Genomic DNA, 7,376 nt, shown 5'->3' with positions numbered 1-7,376 from the left:
AGAGAAGTTCCCACTGGGAGAAAGGCTATGCCTATGCCGGAGAAGCCCTCCTGAGCCCTTTGGAATGAGCCTGTGAGAGAAGACCCTGCACTGGGATGGGCGACAGTTACATTCTCTCATAGCCGAAACCCCTCCATCTTTTCCACCTTTTGTTTTGTTTGTTTGTTGCTGTTGTTTTGACAGGAAAGTGGACTTACTGGTGGGCGTGAGTAAGGAGGGGACAGCGCCAAGGCTATCGTGAGTTCAGGGCCTGCCATTTGTAGAGGGGGCCACAATGAGGGATGTATTTGACCCCACAGCCACCCGGGATGAGCCGCATTCCTGCCACCATGTATTCAAATTCTTCTGCATTAAGCTTGGTAAATCCCCACTTAGAGATGTGGCTCTTCTGGCGGAGGAGGGACCTTGAACTTGGCCCCGCAGTAGGGCTTCGGTCGCAGGCTCCTTGTTCCGCAGCTTGGTGCCGATGGATGCGATGACCTGGCCACCGTGCGCTGGGGCTTTCCAAGGGCCCCGCGCAAGCCTGCCTGGAGCCCGTCAGCTCCAGCAGGGACAGCTCATTGGTGCGGATGACGGCAAAGGGGTGGAGCCGCACTCGGGCGTGAATACCACCTTTGCCCGGGCTTTTCACCAGGGACTTGTTGGCACAAATACGGGGGTGGGGGCGCTCCAGGGCTTCAGAGGAGAGCTGCCCACACTCATCTGACCCCATGTGGCCACAGAGCGGGAACGCCTCCACCTTCGCCTTCTTCCGCCGCAGGTCAAAGACGCTGATCTCGGCATCAGGGACACCTCAGCAGAAGCGAGACTTTGGTTACAGCTTGTCCTTACAGTGCCCGTAACGCCGGGCGGCGGCCCATGGCCACACCAGGGTCTTTCGTGGCGCGCCAAAGGGCCCCCTTTCGTTTTGATGGAATGGAATGGAATGGGAAACTCAAGGCAGCCACGAACGTGAGTGGGAAAAATGGAAAAACTACAAACTGGGAGTTCTCTCGTCAGACTCTAAAGAAATAATTGTCCTCCCCAGTGTTGTTGGTGGCACAGTTCAAATTGTCGGGATTGTCAGTGTAGGACTCCAGTCACCCTCCTTACCCACTACCTGGATGTTTACTTAACTGGCGCGGAAGCCACGCCATCCCTCCTGCTGAATGACGCCAGGTTAATCTTCCTCAAACCTATGTGCTCTAATCCCCTCTCCGCTGCCTGCAACTCCTCGTCCGGGCACCTAGGACCCTCCAACCCCTCCCACCAGCGTATGGTCCCAACCTCTTTCCAGGTTCATCCCCCACTTCCTTTCTTGTGTGTAAATATAGACCTTTGTTGCTTCCAAATACTCCAGCCATTCTCACCTCCAATCCCATGTGTGGGCTATTTCCTCTGCCTCGAATATTCCGCCTTTTAAAACCTTCCCTGTTTGTCCTTTATGAAGCCTTTCCTGGTACCCTAAGTAGATATGACCTCTCTTCTCCAGAACTCATGGTTTGTACTTCTGGACAGTGCTCACCACACTCTGTCTCAAGTAGTATTTGCACTTATGTTCCATTTTTCCAGGTGAAAAGATCCTTGAAAGGAGATTAGAAAAGAAATGGTGGTGGGGAGGAGGGTATAGCTCAGTGAGTGGTAGAGCACATGCTTAGCATGCATGAGGTCCTGGGTTCAATCTCCAGTACCTCCATTAAATAAGTAAATAAATAAACCTAATTACCTCCCGTCAAAACAAGAACAAAAAAACAAAAACAAAAAAATGCTAGTGGCAAATACATATATTTCTTACTATGTGCTGATATGCTATGTATTTTATGTTATTTAATCCTTTTTATAGAGAGGTTTAGCAACTTGCCCAAGGGGACACAGTTAAGCCAGGGACTTTGCCTTCCTGAGTCCAGGCTCCTAACCACGACTGCACCTCTTCTCATGGAGGGAGAGGCGCATTTACTATGACCAACAAAACCCTTTCCAAGGCAGTGTACTTGATTTTATTTATAATTTTGCCTTCTTTCCCTTAAAGAGGACCTCAAGGTTATAATAACTTCAGGTTCTATAAAAATGGATGGAAATACAGTGTCTTATTCATCCCCGAATCCTCTTACTTTTTAAAAAGTAATAACGATCATCATAATGATGATGGTTCCAAGCCTTATACAGAGCGCTTACAAGGCATTTCAGCCATCTCACTGGATACTCACAACACCCTAAAAGTTAGGCGTGGCCATTGCCACTTTTACAGATGACAAAACTGACCTCAAAGACACTAAGTGATTTTGCCTAAGGCCACCCAGCTAGTAAGTGATGGAGCCAGAGCTGAAGCTCAAGGCTTCTGATCCCATACATCATGCTTCCTCCACTTAGGTATTCGCTGTCTTTGGGTTCTGAGAGCCTTTCCAGCACTCAGTGGATGGTGCTTTTCCTGGCCCCTCTCCCCACCCCATGTAGACCCATTTGAAGAGCATTCCATCACATCCAACAATTACCTAAATTAAAGTTGTCCATCTTGCCTTTCAAATTCTTCTCCAGATAATGAACCTTTTCAACCAACACAGGGTGCTTGATGTTAATCACACAGAGAAATACAAACTCAATCCATTCACCTTAGAATAGGTAGACCCTAAAAGGTATGGGAACTGCATTTACCTTCCGAGCCCTGAGCTTGGTCATTTCTTTGGGGGGAAACTTCTTCAACTGCCTGTCTTCAAGAGACTCTCGAAGCTCTCAAGCAAGTGCTAAGTGGTACTAGCAATACATTTGCCTGTATCTAGAGATTTTTGGGTAAGTAGCCTATAATTTATCATTCTGCATTACAGAAAGCCTGGAGAATTATATTAAATAGAAGCTTTCAGTTTTCACAGCTGATATGTAAACATATTCCCAAATTAGAGCAGCCCTGGATCATTTGTAACGACTAAACACTTACCCTGGAGAAATCACTGTACGTCCAGTCATTTCCAAGCATGCACCTGCTCTAAATGTCACTCAGGGAAGTAGCTCCACCAGCCCGTGCCTGTCTTCTTTCCCAGACTTACGCAGTCAGCGGAAGAGAGGTAAACAGAGGCAGCGGCGGGAACGTAGGCTCTGGAGTTAGGCCAGCCTGGACGTGACCCCAACCCCACCCTCCAGCTGTGTGGCTTATGTTTATTGCTTCACATTGTTAACTGATTCAGCAAATACTTGCTAAGCACTAGATACCAGCCAGTATTGTAGGTCCTGAGACAAAAGAGTGAACAAAACTATCTCATAGAGTTTCCATGTGTCTGCAAAATGGACATAATTAAAGCACCAAGCTCATAAGGCTGTTTAAGGATTACACCTTGGCATGGGACCTGGCTCAGACTTATACTATAAAAAAATAATAAGATAATCTTTAACTTTGAGTCTAGGTTTTTTTTTTTTTAAATTGAGGGTTGTTTGTTTATATTTTGAGCCACTCCAAACTGTTTTTTCCAGAAATTTTCACGGGATTTCCCTTGATGGGGAATGTATGAGAAACAGTGTCTGGAGCTTTGGGCCATATAGGTAGAAACTGTGAGGAGGACAACAGGAGGGTTAAGGACACGTAGTAAACCGAGCCACGGTCAGAACTTGCTCAGGTGGCCTTTGCATTGATTGTCACAGGAACTCTTCATTCCTCGTTTCATTCTGAAAGGATTCTGCTGATATTATTTTTCACCCCTGCAGTTTCTGTCTGCCTAGAACACAATCAAACAGTTTCAAGTGAAGCATTTACCTAAATCCCTGACGTTGTGTTTCTTCTCGCCCTCCGGGTCTCAGTGATGGGGGCTGAGTTGGATGGCCCAACCAGGAGATCCTCACTCCTGCCCAGATCTTACATGCCAGACTCCCTTTCTTCACTCAGAGAAGAGAGGAGGGGGCTGACTTCTTCCCCTGGGGGCAGGGAGAAGAACAGCAAGGGAAGAAGGTGGAAACGGAGCTATCAGACGGCATCTCACCAGTTTCATCTCTGGCTTTACACTTGCTTCCCTAAGGATTTTACTCAACAAGATTTACTGAATGCGTACTATATGCCAAGCACTGTGTTCAATGCAATAGAGAATGGAAACGACCAAGGCTCATCTGAAGAAATAAAAAAACCTTATATGACTTGGCTCAGATTGGCTACTCAAAAACTTAGAATATTGCCTATATTAATTTTCCTTGGTACTAGAAATGTCACGTCACTTAGTAACAGAGTTCTAAAAGTCTTGACTAACATCGCTAGTCATATTTATCTTATTTTTTCCCCTTTGTGCCAGAGTTTTCTGTTTCAGATTGCCAAATTTAACAAATAAAAGCATGGGACCCAGTTAAATTTGAATTTCAGGTAAACAAATATCTTTTAGTGTATTTTATGCAGTAGCTGTATGTCCCAAATATTGCATCAGGCATACTTATACTAAAAAATCATGTCACTTATCTAAAATTCAAACTTCACGGGGGTCCTCTATTTTTTTGGGGAACCCTATTTCTATTAAATCAGAAATTGCTTTTTATTGTGCATCTGTATCCACATGGCACATTTAATCCTGATAGTTATCTCTAGCACATAGGTACCGCTATTCACGTTTTACACTCGAGGAAATTGAGACCTCTAGAAATCAAGTAACTTGTTTGAAGTCACAAAGCCAGGAAGTAGTAGAGACAGCATTCAAATACAGGTTTGACACCAAAGCCCATGTTCTTTTCTCTGGATTAGAAATACTTCTAATTCAAGTATGAACTGGTTCTGAAATATTCCACTACAATCCATACTGCAGTAGAATATTTGATTTCCAGGAGAAAGAACAATTTATATAAAAATGAGACGGAAAATTTTCTCTTCACTACATAATATTTAGAAGAAACATTCCTCCCCTCTCAAACCACTACGCAAATGGTACTTTGACTCTCCCTTAAAATTCCATTTCTACATGTACACCTTCTCCAAAGCAAATCTGAGGACGTTTCAGTGGAAGATTGTAGTAAAACACCGCCCTCTTCTGGACACATGGGCATCATACAACATAGATGGATACAAAGGATTACAAAGTTGGAACAAAAGTACAATTCAATTATGTGCCCACTGACAAAATGAAAAGCTGTTATCACTTATGAGATGCATCTGTTACTTTTCAAAGCGACTCCTCAGAATGGAAGCAGAACATTTTGGAACTTGCTGAGCCATAATTTTTTACCCATTTTTATGGAGGTGGCCAAGTGCTGGGGGTAGAAGTAGGTAAAATCTTTATTTTCAGGACATACCTTCAGTAACCTATAATAATACCTAACCATAATAATAACACCTAAATCATCAGAATCAAATAGTTCCAATGCGTCCTGAAAGAGAAGAATTTCACGTGCATAAGATGAACGAAGGACACAGTAAATATAGGTAGTCATTTACACTTACATGTGGAATAAAAAAAAAAAAAGTCAAAGTCTAAGAAACAAAAAGTGGAAAAGTGGTTGGCAGGAGCTGTGGGGGAGGAAAGAGAGAGAGGTTGGTGAAAGGGTACAAGCTTTCAGCTATAAAATGAATAAGGTCTGAGGATCTAATGTAAAATATGGTGACTATTGTTGATAACACTGTATTATATAATTGAAAAAAAAAAAAGCAGTTAAGTAGGCCAGGTGGGAAGATGAAGTGAGATAATACCTAATAAAGGTAGCGTATTGCTAAGAGTTAGACTTTAATGTGTGAACCGAAATTTTATTATTAGGTCTGCCCCAATTATTAATTGTATAGCATCAGCTATTTTAAGTTTTGAAGTGCAAAAGCCAACAATGTAGAAGTATAAAAACTTTGTTTTTTTTTTGAAGTGCCTTTATTTCCCCTGAAGTTTTGAACAATAGTTGAGGTTTAAACAAACCAAATTTTTCTCTAAATTATCTAAATTTTAGACCTGTATCCCTTTTCAAGAAAATCAGAGATATCTGTACATAGATGTTTTGGAACAGAAACCTCAGAACTATGTGAACCTATGAAATTCATGGCAAAGATAATCTATACTTTATCTAATTTCAAAACTAAATAGTTAAAAAATATATTATTATAGTAGAATATAAAAGAGCTGAATGGAAGCACCGAAATATGCTGATCATGAATGAGTAAGAATATCCCGCTTTCTAAAATCCTAGCAAATATCAGAAAGTCACTGTACATTTCGTTTTGGGGCACTATTATCACTGGAAGTAACATACAGATGATGTTCAACGGTGCTGAGTTCCCTTTCACTGCCTCACATTCTGCCTTCAAACACGAAGAATTAAATGGTCGTTAAGGGCAGAAGGGAAGAAGAACGGGAGCTGTAATGGTTAAATTTAACTTTGCTAGCAGTGTATCATAAATCACAAAGTTGAGGCAACGGTAATTGCCTACAAGTTAATTCAGACTCAGCTATTAACACTTTTTGATCATTTAACCTAGGACTGAGTTCTAACTATGAAGCATAGGATTATAGAGAGAATACCTAAGTGTTCAATTTTCAAACATTCTAAGTGCTTTAAAAGCCAGTAATACCAACCAAAATATCAAACATTGATAGCTTAATTATGAGTCCCTTATTTTTGTTATAGAATTTAGGACTCTAGTGGCAAATTACTACAGTCCATACTACATTTGTCTTTTTTTTTTTAATTGAAGTATATTCAGTTACAATGTGTCACTCACATGTGGAATCTAAAAAAAGAGAAGAAAAGACACTAATGAATTTATCTACATTTGTCTTTTAAAGGAGGTTGAATCCATGAGAGATATAGAGTGAGATTCTGCAAGGATTCAAAAGTGGAATAAAGATGTGGCTGTAGGTCACAGCTGCTTGCTCTCCTCCCTTAAAATATATATATGTATGTTCCAAGGGTATGAGTTTTAAACAGACCATTTTACCATTGAGCTCTGATTGTATTTTAACTTCAGATGAATAGAGCTAACTCTCCATCTGGTCACCACTTGTATTCACTTAATGTCCAGTCATGGGGAACAAACCAAAACGATTGCCTCACATAAATGAAAAGTCCTCGGTTGACTTGTGTCTTGGTCTTTGGCTTCTGCTTTTGCCTGTTGTTTTCATTCTAAGGCAGACTCTGCTTAGGTGGTGTCCAAATTAGGCTCCAATAGGTCAGTCTTAAATCTATAAGCTGAGCATCCTTCATTGAGAAAAAGAGCATCTCTTTTTCTCTAGTCCCAGCAAAGCTGATGTTTATTGGCTTTGGCCTGGCTAATCATGCATCCCCCCCTTAAAACATTCACTAAAGCTTAGGAGATGCTGTACTCTCAAAGGCCAGGGCTTAGGGATGGACCCACTCCTGAAACCAAAAACTGAGGTCAGCGCCACCTGAACTGCACGGGCTGAAAGGCAAGTTTCAGTGCTGACACCGAAAGGGGGAATTAATACTGGGCATGCAAA

The 7,376-nt window shown here is 42.1% G+C and overlaps 1 pseudogene; it reads right to left on the bottom strand.

Moving 5' to 3' along the window:
• Positions 1-232: 232 nt before the first annotated feature.
• Positions 233-860, bottom strand: LOC102506987 (annotated as a pseudogene).
• Positions 861-7,376: the final 6,516 nt, after the last annotated feature.

This window comes from Camelus ferus, chromosome 10 (assembly GCF_009834535.1).
Source record: "Camelus ferus isolate YT-003-E chromosome 10, BCGSAC_Cfer_1.0, whole genome shotgun sequence".
Lineage (NCBI taxonomy): Eukaryota > Metazoa > Chordata > Mammalia > Artiodactyla > Camelidae > Camelus > Camelus ferus.
Note: the sequence above shows the minus strand (reverse complement) of the source record. Positions and strands in the feature narration are given on the sequence as shown.